The following is a 17,233-nucleotide window of genomic DNA, read 5'->3' as shown; positions in this document are numbered from 1 at the left end:
CCGCTGAGCCTGCGCGTCCGGAGCCTGTGCTCTGCAATGGGAGAGGCCACAACAGTGAGAGGCCCGCGTACGGAAAAAAAAAAAAAAAAGAATGTTCACTCAGGCTTCTTGTAGTGGATGATTAAGGGTAAGAGTAAAGCAGGGAGACTTTCATACAGACTGAGGGGAAAAGAAAGGGTCGTGGCCGAGGCTGACAGAGACTGAGGTGGAGGGATATGGTGGATTTGGGATAAGTTTTGGATATACATGTAACAGGACTTGCTGATGTTTGGGGTGAAGGGGTGAGGGAAAGGCGGGAAACAAAGATGTTTGCGTTTCTGGCTTCAATAGTTGGGTGCGTGGTGGTCTCAGTTACTGAGATGGAAAGGCTAGAGGAAAAATCAGTTTGGGAAAGGATAAAATCACAGTGATGCTTGAAATTCCTGAGCAAGAAAGCAGAGAGGTAAAGAGTCAAAACCTTGAGGACATCTTGACTTTTTCTGTAACACGGCATGAAGGAAAAGAAGACAGAATATTTGGGGAAATTGTAAATTTTTTTAAGAAAGGCAGAGGAGGAGAAAAAACAAGAATTAATCGCGCATTGTAGACTTTCAAGGAAGGACAAAAGTCAGGCTGCAGTGTGACTGAGTTCCATCAGGGCAGGGACCATGTCGGCTTCTGATCACATTTGTATCCCCAGGTCTTTTCATAGTGTCTGGCTCAGAGTAGTTGCTCAAATATTTGTGAAATGAATAAATGAATGAGTAGGTGGTAAGAAAGTATTGGAATTAAGCATAAATAGAATTTTTTCAGTAAATTTGGTAATGAAGGAATGGGACAAAGGATGTTAACTCCAGGGCTGTTAGGGTTTTGTTTTCATTTTTATTTTAAATTGAATGGGTGTGTGTATGTAGGTAGATAACTTGTAGAGAGTAGAGATGGAAGGTGCAGGAGCAGAAAGGAATAAGATGAAGTGTGAATACCAGCGGTGCACTGGTAAATGCTCAATAACTGGCTCTCCAGAGAAAGTAAATCCTGACTGGTGTTGGCCAGTTTCCATGTAAATACTCTTACCATGGCTGATTTGGTTTTTTTTGTTTTGTTTTGTTTTGTTTTGCGGTACGCGGGCCTCTCACCGTTGTGGCCTCTCCCGTTGCGGAGCACAGGCTCCGGACGCGCAGGCTCAGCGGCCATGGCTCACGGGCCCAGCCGCTCCGCGGCATGTGGGATCTTCCCGGACCGGGACACGAGCCCGTGTCCCCTGCATCAGTAGGCAGACTCTCAACCACTGCACCACCAGGGAAGCCACCATGGCTGATCTGAAGCTACAAATGTGACATTGCTGAACGTGGAGTTGGGAGAGGTGTGCCATAGCTCACCATCATGAAGCGTTTCCACTGCTCAATGGACAATAGACGTAGTAACCTCAAGAGCATAGATAACAGTAAAATGAAGGAAGCTAATTAGGAAGTGATGAGCCTTGAGTACTTATTACCTTTGTTTTTAGCATGATTTAAGTTTATATAATTTATTTTAAGATATATATTATATATTAATATAAATATATACAATATATTTACATACATATGATTTATTATAGTTATATAATTTAATTTTCAACAATGGCCGTATTTAATAACTGGCCTGCAAAATTTCTGAAAATTTAATAGTCACCTCTAGCAAGCCAGTGTGAGTCAGCTCCAGCACTCCAGTGAAGAAGGCCTTTCAGGAGGGGAAGAAAACTTTCTATCTGTGATCCATCCGCTATGTACCAGGAGGTGGGCTGGCATTTCCCATGCAGCCATCACAACTTTCATTTAGGGTAAATCTTAGAGTTTGCATTATCAGGTGGAAATGGAAGAAGTTAAATGGTCATTTAAAACATTTGCCTAGTTAGTAAGTGGTAACATCAGGATTGGAACTCAGGCTGTTTGACCCCTAATCCTTTGCTTTTGCCTGTTTGTTATGCTCTGAAGTCCAGCTTCCCGGGTGAGGACTTGGCTTTGGGAAGGAGGCAGGACACTTGTTTCATGCTCTGTGGAGCTGGCCTCCCTGTTGAACTCTTGGGGGTAGAAGATTCTTGCAGCTATCCTCGGGTCAACAAATGAGGCACCTTCTGACTTGCTGCGATATAGGGTGTTGGTGCTAATACATTGAATTAAATGACATGCTTTTTTTTTTTTAAACTCTGAGCACCAGCCTGTTTTAGAAAGAATTATGCCTGGAGAGCAGTACATAGGACAACTGGAACTGGGTCGGGGTCTTAGTAAGTTAACATGTTTGTGGGCAAGAAAGACCATTATCCTTCCTTGGAGAGGAAAGTTGTCATGTATTTTCCTTCTTTGGAAAGGAAAGGTGTCATATATTTGACTATAAATTTAATTAGTATAAAAATTATTTTTAAAAACTGTGTGTGTCCTTTTGTCAGAAGGTGATCAGGTAAAGAAAAGTTCAAAGAGGCAATGTTAGCTTAGTTCTGAAGGTCTCTGCAGACAGTGTTTAAATCATGGCTCCTTCACTTACTTGATCCTAGACAAGTTATTTTATCTCTGTGAGCCTCAGTTTTCTCATCTCCAAAAGGCGGAACTAATCATGACACCTTACTCTCAGATTGCTTGTCAGGACTCAGAGCTATAGCCTGCATAATAAACATGTAAATAGGTGCCTGGTACACAGTGGCTATTCAGTGTGGCAGCCCACAGCATCATTAGTAGTAGCTTAATATTATGAATATTATTATTCCTGTGTGAGTTTCTAAACACCAGGATGTATCCTGAAACTGGTGAACCTGCAGTATGCAGGCACGGGATGAGTTTGTGTGAGATTTTTTTTTTTCCTTGAACTTCGAAACTATTTGCTAGTATGTATTTACACTGCATGCATGGCATTAGGCTGTCAAAAAACTGGACTAAATACTATCAGGTAAAACATTTTCTGTAGTTACCAAACACAGGAGAATTCCAAAATCCTACTGCAAGTCATTTATTTAGTTTCCTGTTTTTCTGTGTGACTTAGTGATTGGCTTGTGGGTAGCAAGTGCAATGAAGAACTTAGGACTTAGGGTGTACACTCTGGAATCAGATGAAATTTCAGTTGATACCACCTTTTACTCAGTTGTTCCATGTGCAATGAGAAATGTTTTGTATGTAAACCTTCCTTCTCCCTACCCTCTTCATTATATCCAGTTCATTCACGCATGGACACATTTTCCCTTTCACCTTAGAAAACTCAGTGAATTCTACCTGAACTCTTATCCTTGTAACTCATACCTATATCTGTAACTATATGTAGTCATTTTTCATATATAGACTTGATTGATTTCACATTTAAATGACAGTGATTATGACTGGTGTTGAAGACAGTTCTTGGCTCATTAAATTCTTGCTCTTTTCCTCTTCTCTTGCTCTGCAGCATCTGTCATGAGTCATTCATTTGTCAGTATTTACTGAATGCCTCCTATGGGCCAACTAATGTTTTAGGTGCTGGGAATATATGGCAGTGAAGTAAACAGAGCTCTGCCCTCATGGAACTTAGCTGGATGATGATCATGATATTTTTACTTAAAATGGGCTCGTTTCCTACCTTTGTGGGTAAGACAGCAGTTATATTTTTCACGTCAGTGTGTCTTAAAAGTTTTTCTTGTATACCTTGCACGGAGGCATGCAAATCAAGAAACTAAGACAAGTTTAGGATTAGAGAACAGGTTGGCACTAAAGTGAAACTGTTAGATAATTAAATTAAATTCAGAGGACTTAAGGAAGCATATAAATATTTTGACCTTCACTGGTGGAATGAGTCACTGACCTTTCAAGTATCATTTTAATGCTTTACTTCTGTAGACCTTGCATTGTATTCTTTTTCCCTAAAGTAAGAAATGCTTTGTAGATTCCTCTGAGTAGGGCAAATGTGTTTCAGATCATTATTAACGGCCTCATATAAGCTTTGAAAGAAGCTTAGTAAGTTAGTGAAATGAGATTTTCAGGTGACAGGAAAAAATCTGTGTTGAAAGCCTGAATTACTGATGAATATAATTGGGTTATCCCCCCACCATTTTACACACCTTTCTGGTTGACTGATCTCAGATGGGCTGTTTTCAATCTCACTCAGTTACTGCTTTAAAAAAATGAAATGACCAAATGAAAGAGGGGTGGAGTAAACTAAGAGATCTGCACAGAAAATATCTCCAACAGTTAAAAGTCAACTTTGTGGGTTCATATTAATAAATCCCCTCCCCTACTTTAAAATCTCTTAATGTAAGTGTAAAGCTCAGTGATGAATCCACCTTAAGAACACAAACCACCCTCTGGAAGTAGGTATGGACTACGATCTTACTTTAAAGAGACTTTGCAAATTCTTTCATTGCTGCGGATCATTGTTCCTCATTTCCATTGCTTTGTTTAAAGATGAGCTGGGCCACATTTTGCTATGGAATTCTCTCTTGTCTTCAGTGGTGTAAATACTTCAGTCTTCAGATGTAGTTCTTAGGTGGCTGCAGCCAGATCACTATGACTTATTTTGGCACATGATGGTGGTGGACCCAAGAAAGCAGTAACTCTCAGGCTGCATTTTATAAAGACAACTGACCAAACCTACTAGCATAATTACTGTTAAAGTTATTTCTTATTAAACAACTTTAAAACTGTTTACACCCATGATTCTATCATTTGGACCCAATATCCAAAGGGTATCCTCTCTTGTTACCTTTGGCCCATACATGCCTGAGCTTTTTCATAGCTTGTCAATTTCTTTTTAATATACTGAACTGACCATAGCTTTTACTAAAACCCTGTAGTGCCTCCTGGTGTGACTGAGCTGCAGACTTGCTTGGTGGCTGGGAAGGCACTGGAGAAGGGAGGTGGGTGATAGCTGCAGGCATTTGTCCTCCTATGGAGGACACATTTTCCTGGGAAGGGTGAACAAATGCTGCTGTTTTGCTATAGGAAGGATGAAAATAGTGAGAAATTTATTTTTTAAAACTTAAATAAAAAAGTAATTTTCCAAAAGAACTGTTAGTTAGTGTTATCAGGCTTCTTAATTTTGAACTGTGTTTATTGGGATAGCATCATTAATCTGCCTTTAACGTTCTTTGGTGTGTTGATTTACCCAAGATGGGCTCTCAAGTGTTTTTTTGTCTGTTTGTTTGTTTTTGCGGTACACGGGCCTCTCACTGTTGTGGCCTCTCCCGTTGCGGAGCACAGGCTCCGGACGCGCAGGCTCAGTGGCCATGGCTCACGGGCCCAGCCACTCCGCGGCATGTGGGATCTTCCCGGACAGGGGCACGAACCCGCGTCCCCTGCATCGGCAGGCGGACTCTCAACCACTGCGCCACCAGGGAAGCCCTCAAGTTCTTTTAAAGTAGCTTTTCTTAAACATGGAACTTACCAGAGAGGTATTCTCTTCTGTGGATAGAGAATTAAAAGAGAGTTTTTTCTGTCACTATTTCCTAACCATTAGTTGAGAGTGATGTTATTCCGTCTGAACCAGACGCAGAGTATATGGTAAAGCAGGTATTACTTTGATGAGTTTGCCTGAAAGCTTACTGAAATCTGCTTTGCTTCTTGAACTGAACTCAGCACTAAAATGGATCATTTCAGTAAAGTGTTTCTTGGCTTCATTCAGAACTTAGCACTAAAAGCCTCTTCCAAATAAATCACATGCTAAGGAGCAAAATTCCTTTTAATTTTTGGATAGCAGTTGGTAGAGTTCCTAACTGCTGACAGCCCCCATGGTTCATTCTGCTTAATCTTGACTGCGTACCGATTCTAGGCAATATTCTATCCCCTGTGAATTTCAGTCAGTGGATGATAAGCTCTTTCCTTTCTCAGTGTAGAGCTATCAAGCTTAGACATCTGCTTTCCAATTGGATTCATGGGGACATATGTTGAAAGAGAAAACTATCAGAATGTAGGCATTTCTGGTTGGCATTCAATTTTGTCACTGCCACAGGAGGCTCTTAGAAGAGGATGCCAGGCCTCATGGTTTTCTATCAGCTCATCAGTCACCATATGGATACTCAACCTCTGTCCTGTGCAGGTTAGAGCCTGGGTGACTTCAAGGACACCAAACATCTTTCCCTTCTTTTGCAGAACACAGGTAGGGCCCTTAGGATGTTGTAGGGAGTCTGCTGCCAATTTCTTTGCTCTTTTAGTTAAAGCTGCTGTCATCCAGCTAAATTTTTTTTTAATTTATCTTTTTTAATGTAGCCTGCTGAGAGGTTGTGGAGTGATTGCAGTAAAAGCAGTATCAGTTCATCTTAACATTGTAAACACTCAGGGTATACATAAATAATTCTTTCATGGGAAAATTATTCTACACTAGGCAATAGATCATGATGGTTTCAGATAATTCGGTGGGATTTCCAGTTTGTTGCTCTGAAAATTGTCTGCCACATGTTTTGAACTGCTGCTATGTTTTGTAGATTAAATGTGTCAATGTTAAAAATGTATATGTTTGGGCTTCCCTGGTGGCACAGTGGTTGAGAGTCCGCCTGCCGATGCAGGGGACACGGGTTCGTGCCCCGGTCCGGGAAGATCCCACATGCCGCGGGGCGGCTGCGCCGGTGGGCCATGTCCACTGAGCTTGCGCGTCCGGAGCCTGTGCTCCGCAACGGGAGAGGCCACAACAGTGAGAGGCCCGCGTACCACAAAAAAAAAAAAAAAAAAAAAAAAAAGTAAATGTTTGAAAAAATACAGAAAAGGTGCTCTATGAGCTTATTGTGAGGAACAAATGAGTGAATACATGAAAAGAGCTTAACATGGCTATTAGTTGTGGCTTTTCATAAATGGTAGGGCTAGGACTTACCTTTCCCTACCAGCATGCTTATTTTATGCCAAAGACAGTGTGGAAGAATTACTGTTTAGAAATCTTTTTATAGTGCTCACTTTTCCTTTGCTGTATTTATGAAAGTGGTATAGTCTTGATTTGAGTTATGATATTTACTTATTTTCTCTCTTTTTATGAGCTTACAGTATTTTAGAGGAAAATGTAAAAGAAAGAAACATTCTTGTAGCAAAGATGGATTTCATTGACATTTAGCAGGAAAACAGAATGCCTGTGTTAACACTTCTTTTTTTAATATAAATTTATTTATTTTATTTATTTATTTTTGGCTGCATTGGGTCTTTGTTGCTGCACGTGGGCTTTCTCTAGTTGCAGCGAACGGGGGCTACTCTGTTGTGGTGCATGGGCTTCTCATCGCAGTGGCTTCTATTGTTGCAGAGCACGGGCTCTAGGTGCGCGGGCTTTAGTAGTTGTAGCACGCAGGCTCGGTAGCTGTGGCTTGTGGGCTCTAGCATGCAGGCTCAGTAGTTGTGGCACACGGGCTTAGTTGCTCCGCGGCATGTGGGATCTGCCCGGACCAGGGCTTGAACCCCTGTCCCCTGCAGGATTCTTAACCACTGCGCTACCAGGGAAGCCCCAACACTTATTCTCACCTGCTGAATACCATCCTCATTATAAGTTGCATGTGTAAAATTATTCTTAGTTGCTGAGACTAACAGTGGACTTTTTTTAATTAAAATTTTTGATGTATTTAGAATTACTATTGAATAAAGCATCACTTTAATAAACAAACCATTAGGTTGAAAATGAAATAATAAACACAATTTACTAGTTTTTTAGATTGATGACCTTATAGCCATATAGGAAGATGTGTTTCCTGTTGTAGATTTATGAATTATTAATGCTATTCACATTATTCAAACCATGATCTTTACTACTTTATATATAATCTAGAAAATACATGTTGATTTTGAAATCACCCTAAGCAGCAGTCTCCATGAGGAGCCTGGCATTAAAGATTTGCTTTTAATGATTTAACCTCCAAAAGTATTGATAAAGGGAACATAGTATGGGTTTTTAGGGGATGAAGGCAATTAATTATATCATAATTCAGAAAAAAAAAAAAAACAACCACAGGCAAACAACCAGCCAGAGTTGAACAGAGGGAAGGAATAATGTTTGTGTCTTATGTTAGGAGCTAGACATGCCCTCAGTTCTTAATCAATAACCAGCCAATGTGTTTCAGTTTTCAAGTGGTAGAGCTTCTATTTCCTGACAGTTAAGTCTTTATCATAGATTTCGTTTGGTACTTTACCTTTGGTTCCCTTAAGTAATTTTTCTTTGTGAGAGGAATATCACTTTGTGAAAGGAATTATGATCCATACTGCATTTATGATGAAAAAAATTTGATTTAAAAGGTTGTTTATTTACTTATAAAACTGCACTTTTAGTTTTCATGTGGAGTCAGGGAGAGACTGTACATGTATCCTCAATACAGGTTGTTTCTCTCTTCTTTAAATTTTTTAATTAAAAAAATTTTTAGTTGAAGTATAGTTGATTTACAATGTTGTGTTAGTTTCAGGTGTACAGAAAAGTGATCAGTTATACATACATATATATCTATTTTTTCAGATTCTTTTCCCTTGTAGGCTACTACAAAATATTAAGTATAGTTCCCTATTCTATACAGTAGGTCCTTTTTGGTTATCTATTTTATATATAGTAGTGTGTATCTGTTAATCCCAAACTCCTAATTTATCCCTCCCCGCCCCTTTCCCCTTTGGTAACCATAAGTTTTTTTTCTATGTCTGTGGGTCTATTTCTGTTATGTATATAAAGTTCATTTGTCTCATTTTTTTTTTAGATTACACATGTAAGCAATATCATATGATATTTGTCTTTCTCTGTCTGGCTTACTTCACTTAGTATGATAAATTCTACATCCATCCATATTGCTGCAAATGGCAATATTTCTTTTTTATGGCTGTGTAATTTTCCATTGTATAAATCTATTATGTCTTCTTTAACCATTCATCTGCCAATGGATGAATTGCTTCCATGTCTTGGCTATTGTAAATAGTGCTGCAATGAACACTGGGGTGCATGTATCTTTTCAAATTATGGTTTTCTCCAGATACATGCCCAGGAGTGGGGTTGCAGGATCATATAGTAGCTCTATTTTCAGTTTTTAAGGAACCTCCTTACTGTTCTCCATAGTGGCTGTACCAATTTACATTCCCACCAACACTGTAGGAGTGTTCTTTGTTTCTCTCTTCCTTATGGCACATAATTTATAGCCACAATGGATCGGTGAACCATTAAGATAAGTCAAGATTGGGTACCAATCTTCAGATATTTTTAAGCAGAAGATACATGTGTGATAATATCAATAGTTGACGATGGAGTACATGTCTTGAACAATAAAACTTGTATCATTGTCCTCATTGCTGTTTTTGAAAAATCTGAACATTGTAGAATTGCTAAATTCTTTGAAAGAGAAGAGCTGTTTCCCAGGTTGGGCTGGATGTAAAGAAACGCACGGTTAGTGTAAGGAGCCATGGCCTGGTTGGGGGGAGATTGAGTTCTACTCTGATTCTGATTTGCTCTGTTCCTTGGGCCAGTTATTTTACTTCCGTGGATGTTTGTTTTTCTTATCTGTGAAACGACACAAGTGAGACAGGTGGTCTCAGGTCCTTTGGCACTCTCTCTCTCTGACTATTTGGCCAAACTCTTATGAAACGATGCTGTCACGTTTCCTTTTCTCTTTTAGTCACTGCACCCCATCGGTGTGCACGTAGTTCGAAGTTGTATGCGAGTCAGAGGCTGACCCTGAAGTGAGATACGATAATGGGCCACCGTCGTGAGTGACTAAGCAGACTGTGGAGGAGATTTCGCTAGTGTGCATTTGGCTATTTTTCTTTTCCTTTTCCATCTTGAATTCTTGACTACTTAAGTCTTTGGAACTTAAGTCAAATGTATTGATGAGAAATATCAATAGTAAAAAAGGTTATAGTTTACACATATTTTGCCCTCAACCATCATAGAGGTCATCAAAGCCGTGCATTTGCAAACTGATACCTGTTGACTCTTCAGAGACAGTTTGTTGATTCATTTGATCAATAAACATTTATTAAACACTATATACAGATGTCATAGGGATCATTTGCTTACAAAGAACAAATTTTTTTTTTTTGCGGTACGCGGGCCTCTCACTGTTGCGGCTTCTCCCGTTGTGGAGCACAGGCTCCGGACGCGCAGGCTCAGCGGCCATGGCTCACGGGCCCAGCCGCTCCGCGGCATGTGGGATCTTCCTGGACCAGGGCACGAACCCATGTCCCCTGCATCGGCAGGCGGACTCTCAACCACTGTGCCACCAGGGAAGCCCAAAGAACAAAATTTTTAAAGAACTTGTTTAAGAAAATTGAAGTTTTCATTAGAAAGGTACACTGGACTCTAATGGCACCCCAGTCTGGGTATTGAACCTGATTTCTGGACACAGGAAATTCAAACCACTTGATATTAATTATTACACTTTTGAGAATAAAAAAGCAGTAGTTCTGGGTTTTCACCGTAAATGAATCCTGCATATTTGTGAAAGCTCAGTATCTTCTCTTTGTCTTTTAAGATTGTATCATATAAAATTTTCTTTACACATTTTTATAAATTTGGTAGAATTCTCATATTTAAGAAAAATGGATAGGCGACTTAAGAGTACGTTTGCCCATGATAGGGTGAAGCTATGGTATTTACCCACACCTTAGTTGATTTAAGCCTTTTCCATTTATGATTTTCCTCCAAAGAACAGAAGTTAATAGAAACTTCACGGAGGTACTAATCCCTTTCTATTATACATTCAGTATGGTAAGTTTATAATTTTGACTTTATAATCAGTTTCTGATTAAAATCATCTCTCCTTCTTATGTGTATTATGCCCAGGCAGTTATATTTTGTATTGGTGCAGATAATTGCTTTTCTACTTGGCAGAGAAAATGAGCAGATGCAAGATAAGTGTCTTTTTCTGGCGTGATCGATTAGAAGCTGTGCCACCTAATGTTGACTGCATTTTCAGAAGTGATGTAGCAAGCACAGCTCAGCATCAGGCTACAGCTGTTAGCTGTCAAGAATTCACTTTGGCAGAGGTAAATTCTGACCAAGTCTGTATGTCAGACTCTTAGTCTCAGAGCTTGAATGTAAGAAACAGAGTTTAGTTTTCACATAAGGAAAATAGTGTGCTAACTGGAAGCCCTCTGCGGATGCAGTTTTCTCCAAAAGTGATTCTAGAGTTTCCTTCCTTGTTTCACCTTTAATAATGATGGAACAATGGCATGCTCAGGGTGCATATATCCTAGAGTTACAAATAGTGGATTTACATCCACGATTTCTATTTTAGTAGCAGTATGAACTTGGATTATGTGATTGCCATATGTATAAAATAGGGATAATTAGTAACAATTATGATAAATGGCAGGAAGTATGAAAAGAGTTTAGCACCGAACCAGGCACAACACAAGCACCCAATTGCACTTATAGATGGTGCGCTGATGTGAAGATGTCCAGTCTTTCTCCAGTTGGGCCTGGGGGAGATAAGCTGTCTGTCTCAATGTCTTGAGAGTTTGGCTTAATTATTCATTACCTCTTTCCCACTGGGAGGAACAGGGAGCCAATATGGAATGCCTATTACAAGCCAGGAGATAAACCTGGATCAACCTAATAAACCTGAACTGTCACTGTGTCCTTGGGAATTACGTCTTCTCACCACATTTCATATGTGAAAGGCAAGGCTCAAGGGAGCTTGCATAATTTGCACAGCATTGTACAACTATTAAGTAGAAGATGTAGAATTGAATCCACACGCATCTGATTCTACTGTGTAGGCTGCCCCAGGCTGGAGAGGTCAAGCCCTTTACAATGTTTTCTGCAAGGATTTATAAGAAACTTCTAGAAAGGACTCTTCTGGGGAAAGCAGAAGTGTCCTGGGAGCATTAATCTGCTTCTCTTTTCTCTGTATCTCCTGGAGCCAGAGTGGCTTTATCCCATTTTGCATGTTGGGTGCTGATGCTCTGCTTGGCTCTCATCCATGTCATCAACACCCTGGAAATAAGGGAGTTTTTCTGTTTAGAGCACCCAACTCAGCACTCTTTATGTGGCCATTCTTCACCTTAACATGAAATGCTGGGTGGGATGTGTCACATGTCATCTGTAAGCAGACATTAAATACCATCAAAAGCTCTCTAAAGTGACAGTGAGCTAGTGGTTCAGTGGCAGATGCAATCCTGGGCCCTTGATTATTGTATCTGCAGAGTTTTCTGTTGGATAGTTGTGCTGCTCTGCAGTGAAACTTCTTTATGTATGAGATTATGAAAGAAGGACTGTGTGTGTGTGTGTGTGTGTGTGTGTGTGTGTGTGTGTGTGTGTGTGTGTGTGAGGTAGTATTGCATTAGGGACTTTTTAAAAAAATAAATTTATTTATTTTTGGCAGCGTCCGGTCTTCGTTGCTGCACGCGGGCTTTCTCTAGTTGCAGCAAGTGGGGTTTGCTCTTTGTTGCGGTGCGCGGGCTTCTCATTATGGTGGCTTCTCTTGTTGCAGAACATGGGCTCTAGGCACGCAGGCTGCTTCAGTAGTTGTGGCACGTGGGCTCAGTAGTCGTGGCACGTGGGCTCAGTAATCATGGCTCACAGGCTCTAGAGCACAGGCTCAGTGGTTGTGACACATGGGCTTAGTAGCTCTGTGGCATGTGGGATCTTCCCGGACCAGGACTCAAAACTGTGTCCCCTGCATCGGCAGGCAGATTCTTAACCACTGTGCCACCAGGGATGTCCCCATTATGGACTTTTGATTGGGACTTTTCAAAGTTAATGAGTAGCTGTGAAAGCATGGTGGTACACTAGTAAGTCATTATATGTATTTTTTTAATTTTCAACTTTATTTTTAGAGCAGTTTTAAGTTCACAGCAAAGTTGAAAGTAAGATACAGAGATTTCTCATTTACCCTCTGCCTCCATACGTATATAGTCTCCCGTATTATCAATATCACTCACCAGAATGGTTCCTTTGTTGCCAAGGATGAGCCTACATTGACACATTGTATCACTCACAGTCATAGTTTATGTCAGGTTCATTCTTGGTGTTGTAAATTCTGTGAGTTTGAATAAATGTATAATGACATGTATCCATCATTATAATATCATACACAGTATTTTCAGTGCCCTAAAGATCCTCTGTGCTCCACCTATTAATTCTTCTCCCCCCCAGCCCCTGGCAATCATTCATCTTTTTATTGTCTCTATAGTTTTACCTTTTCTAGAATGTCATATAGTTGGAATCGTATAGCATGTAGCCTTTTCAGATTAGCTTCTTTCACTTAGTAATATGCATTTAAGTTTGCTCCATTTTTTTCATGGTTTGATAGCTCATTTCTTTTTAGTGCTGAATGCTATTCTGTTGTCTGGATATACCACAGTTTATTTATCCATTCACCTACTTGGTTGCTTTCAAGTTTTGGCAGTTATGAATAAAGCTGCTGTAATATCTGTGTGCAGGTTTTTGTGTGGACATAAGTTTTTAACTCCTTTGGATGAATACCAAGGAGTTCAATTGGTGGATCATATGGTAAAATCATGTTTAGTTTTGTAAGAAGTCACCAAACTGTTTTCCAAAGTGGCTGTACCATTTTGCATTACCACTAGCAATGAATGAGAATTCCTGTTGCTCCACAACCTCCATCAGCATCTGGTGTTGTCAGTGTTTTGAATTTTGGCCATTGTAATAGGTGGTATCTCACTGTTGTTTTTATTTTCATATTACTCATAACATTTGTTGTGGAGCATCTTTTCATAAGCTTATTTGACATTTGTGTATATTTTTTTTGGTGAGGTCTCTGTTAAGGTCTTTGACCAATTTTTAAATTGGGTCATTTTCTAATTGTTGAGTTTTAAGAGTTCTTTGTATATTTTGGGTAACAGTCTTCTATCAGGGACATCTTTTGCAGATATTTTTCTTCCAGTCTGTGGCTTGACATCATTTTTCACAGGGCAGAAGTTTTTACTTTTAATGAAGTCCAGTTTATCTATTATTTCTTACATGAATTGTGCCTTTGGTATTTTATCTAAAAAGTCATCACTGTAACCAATCGTCATAATCTAGGTTTTCTCCTATGTTGTCTTCTGGGAGTTTTATAGTTTTGTGTTTTACACTTAAGTCTGTGATCCCTTTGAGTTAGTTTCTGTTAAGGGTGTAATATCTATGTTTAGATTCATTTTTTTTTTGCATGCAGATACCTAGTTGTTCCAGTACCATTTTTTTGCAAAGATTATATTTGCTCCATTGTATTGCCTTGGCTCTTTTGTGAAAGATCAGTTGACTATATTTATGTGGGTCTATTTCTGAGCTCTTTATTCTGTTCCATTGATCTATCTGTCTCATTTTTTTAAATTAGTACCACACTGTCTTGACTATTGTAGCTTCAAAGTAAGTCCTGAAGTTGGGTAGTGTCAGTCCTCCAGCTTTATTCTTCTCCTTTAGTATTGAGTTGGCTATTCCAGGTCTTTTGCCTCTCCATATAAACTTTAGAATCAGTTTGTCAGTCTCCCCAATATAACTTGCTGGGATTTAGATTGGATTGCATTGAATCTATAGATAAATTTGGGAACAAATGAAATTTTGCCAATATTGAGACTTCCTGTCCATTAACATGGGCTGTCTCTCCATTTATTTAGTTCTTTAAATTCATTCATCAGAGCTTTGTAGTTTTCCTCATATAACTCTTGTACATAGTTCATTAGATTTATACCAAAGTATTTAATTTTTTTGGATGCTAATGCAAATGGTACTGTGTTTCTAATTTAAAATTCCACTTGTTCATTACTGGTATATAGGAAAGCATTTGACTTTTGTATATTACTCTTGTATCCTGCAACCTTGCTATAATTGCTATTAGTTTTAGGAGTTTTTTACCAATTCTTTTATTTTTCTATATAAACCATCATGTCATTTTTTTAGGTCACTAGTTTTTTATTTTTATTTTTTAGGAAAGGCCATTTAAGTAAGGTTGCTTTTTTTCCCCCTATTTTTGGTCTGAGAAACTTAAAATATTCAGGTGACTATGAAAAAATAATGTAACAAACATTCATACTATGTATGGTCATATTTATTTCCAGTCCTTTCTTAGCTTTCCCTAAGGAATGAAGCTGTATTTGTAGAGTTGAAGTCTGCCTTCACATTTCCTTTGGTCTCATTCCCTTCACTGTCTCCTCAGGGGCAATGACTGTCCTGTGTTCTGTGTGTACGGGATATTTTTTACTACCGTATCTATTCCACCTAAATTATGCTTCAGCCTCTGGTTAATCTGGTCATACAGTCAATTTCCACATAGAAAATGAATTAGAAGATCTATATACCCATAAGAAGCTCCAGGTTTCACCTTGTCTTGATCTCCTTAACTCATAGTCTGTAATAAGCCTGAAGAATATCTAGAATGTCTGAATAACCCACGGGCTGACTCTTAGCAATACTCATCTCACCTTTTGAGGTTTTGCACCTGAGTTACAGGTGCAGTCAACTTTCTGTCATGCCCATCAACTTTTATACTAGAGTATTTTATGAAATGTCATCACTTTAATGAGTGTAATTTCACAAGTATTTATTGAACACCTGCTAACCAATGAGGTAACAGTTCTCTTATTGGATATAATACTGAATTCCAATAATTAATCCTCCAGAGTGTACTAACTGTAATTAGTAATAATAGCTAACATTTACTATATTCAAGCACTGTTTTAAGAGCTTTACATATATTAACTCACCTAATCCACATAACAAATCTATGTGCCATTTGATTCCATTATTATCCATATTTTACTAATATGATAATGGATACAAGGAGGATAAGTAACTTACCCCACATAATAAGTGAAGAACCTGGAAATCATACTTCTGAAGCCTGGCTGCTGAGCCTTTGCTCTTAAAACCAATTCACTATATTTTTCCTCTGCAAAGAGAAAGCTGGTTTTGGTGAGAAATCTCCTAACTTCAAAAAGTGATCAGGTTGTCAGTCTAAGGATGGTACCTCCTTGCAGAATGCTGAGTTATATGCCTTCATGCCACCATGAGGATCCAGCCTTCTGAGTGGGGGTTGGTATTTCCTCTGTCATGGCCTTTACACCTGCTCACCTAACCCAGACTCAGCTTAGTTCTGGGTTTTAATGAGAACACGGTGGGTATCTGATTGGTTGTTTATCAATTAGATATTTTTAACTAGCATGGAATAGGCTAATTCTTATGACGGAAGTGAATACTCTTGAGAAGCAGAGCTCACACAAACAGATCTACCAAATTATGATCTGACTGTTTACTTAGAGTTGGAGTTGCTCCAGAGGTCCCAGGTAATCCCCTTAATCACAGTACAGATTAAAGTGCAAATAGATGTCTTGAGGCAGAGGGATTCATGCCTCCTAGAAACATCTGCCATAATGGCTTCTGTTGTAAAAAGCAAAAGAAGAAAATAAAAACTCCAAGTAACCAATTATTGAAATTAAACTTGTTAATTTTTTTTAAAAATGGGCTTTGTGAAAAATTGCTAGTGGCAGTCCAACATGAAAAGCATGGGAAATGTTGTATACTTGTGAAGTCTTTTGCTCAGATTTCTCTATCATGTGATTCATAATACATATATTTTTCTCCGTTTGGTTTGTAGAGCTGTCAAGATAACTTACAGTCTTCTGGCTTCTTGACTCAGGCACCCATCTGCTTACTAGGGCAGCTCAAAGGAAGGGCGTGCCCAATATGAGGAAATGCAGGGGGAAGGCCTGAAACTGTGGGAAGGGGTCAGAGGTTCAACCATATGAAAAAAATCAGAGCTTGCCAGTTGTTCTTCAAGTTAGAAAAGGCATGTGACCTTATTAGAGGCAGACAAACTCAACAGGGTGTTCAGGAGAAACAAATCATCCCTGTGGATGTCACACTTGTTTTTTCCTAAAGTTTAAGAGACAGGTGAAAATGTAAAAAGACAAAGGCAGTTTTGGATTAGGAAAAGAATGAATCACAGTTTAAATAGATGCCTTTTGTCTGCTCGGTGAGAAAGCAGACATACCAACATATATTTTAAGGCACGTTAAGTTCCTGGGTTAAGTGAAAGAACAGGGGATCTTTGCATTATGAAAAGGTACAAAGACTCCAGCAGTAATATCATAAGCAAATTATTTTCCCCAGTGAAGTTTTGGATATATGTTTTCAAAGGAAAATAAGTAAACATCTTCATGTGCATTCATGTTTTGTGGAAACTGCAATGAAAAAGATGGCCTTGGGCTGTCAAAACAATGGGAAGCTTCTCAAGAAAAACAGTGAGCAGAGCAGTACTGAAGCAGGTGCAGAAAAGAATAGGATGTGTTGAGTAGAGAAGAATTATTGATGGCACAGACACTGAGGGAGAGACTGATAAGGAGTGAATTGAGAAGTAGCTCATAAGAAATTCAAGCTC

At 39.1% G+C, this 17,233-nt stretch overlaps 1 protein-coding gene across 4 annotated transcripts in view; it reads left to right on the top strand.

Moving 5' to 3' along the window:
- The window catches only part of TMTC1 (transmembrane O-mannosyltransferase targeting cadherins 1), a 272,198-nt gene that overhangs the window by 43,374 nt on the left and 211,591 nt on the right, over positions 1-17,233 (top strand). The gene's annotated exons all lie outside the window — the stretch shown is intronic.

This window comes from Mesoplodon densirostris, chromosome 11 (genome assembly GCF_025265405.1).
Source record: "Mesoplodon densirostris isolate mMesDen1 chromosome 11, mMesDen1 primary haplotype, whole genome shotgun sequence".
Classification (NCBI taxonomy): Eukaryota; Metazoa; Chordata; class Mammalia; order Artiodactyla; family Ziphiidae; genus Mesoplodon; species Mesoplodon densirostris.
This window is presented reverse-complemented; position numbering and strand designations above follow the sequence as displayed.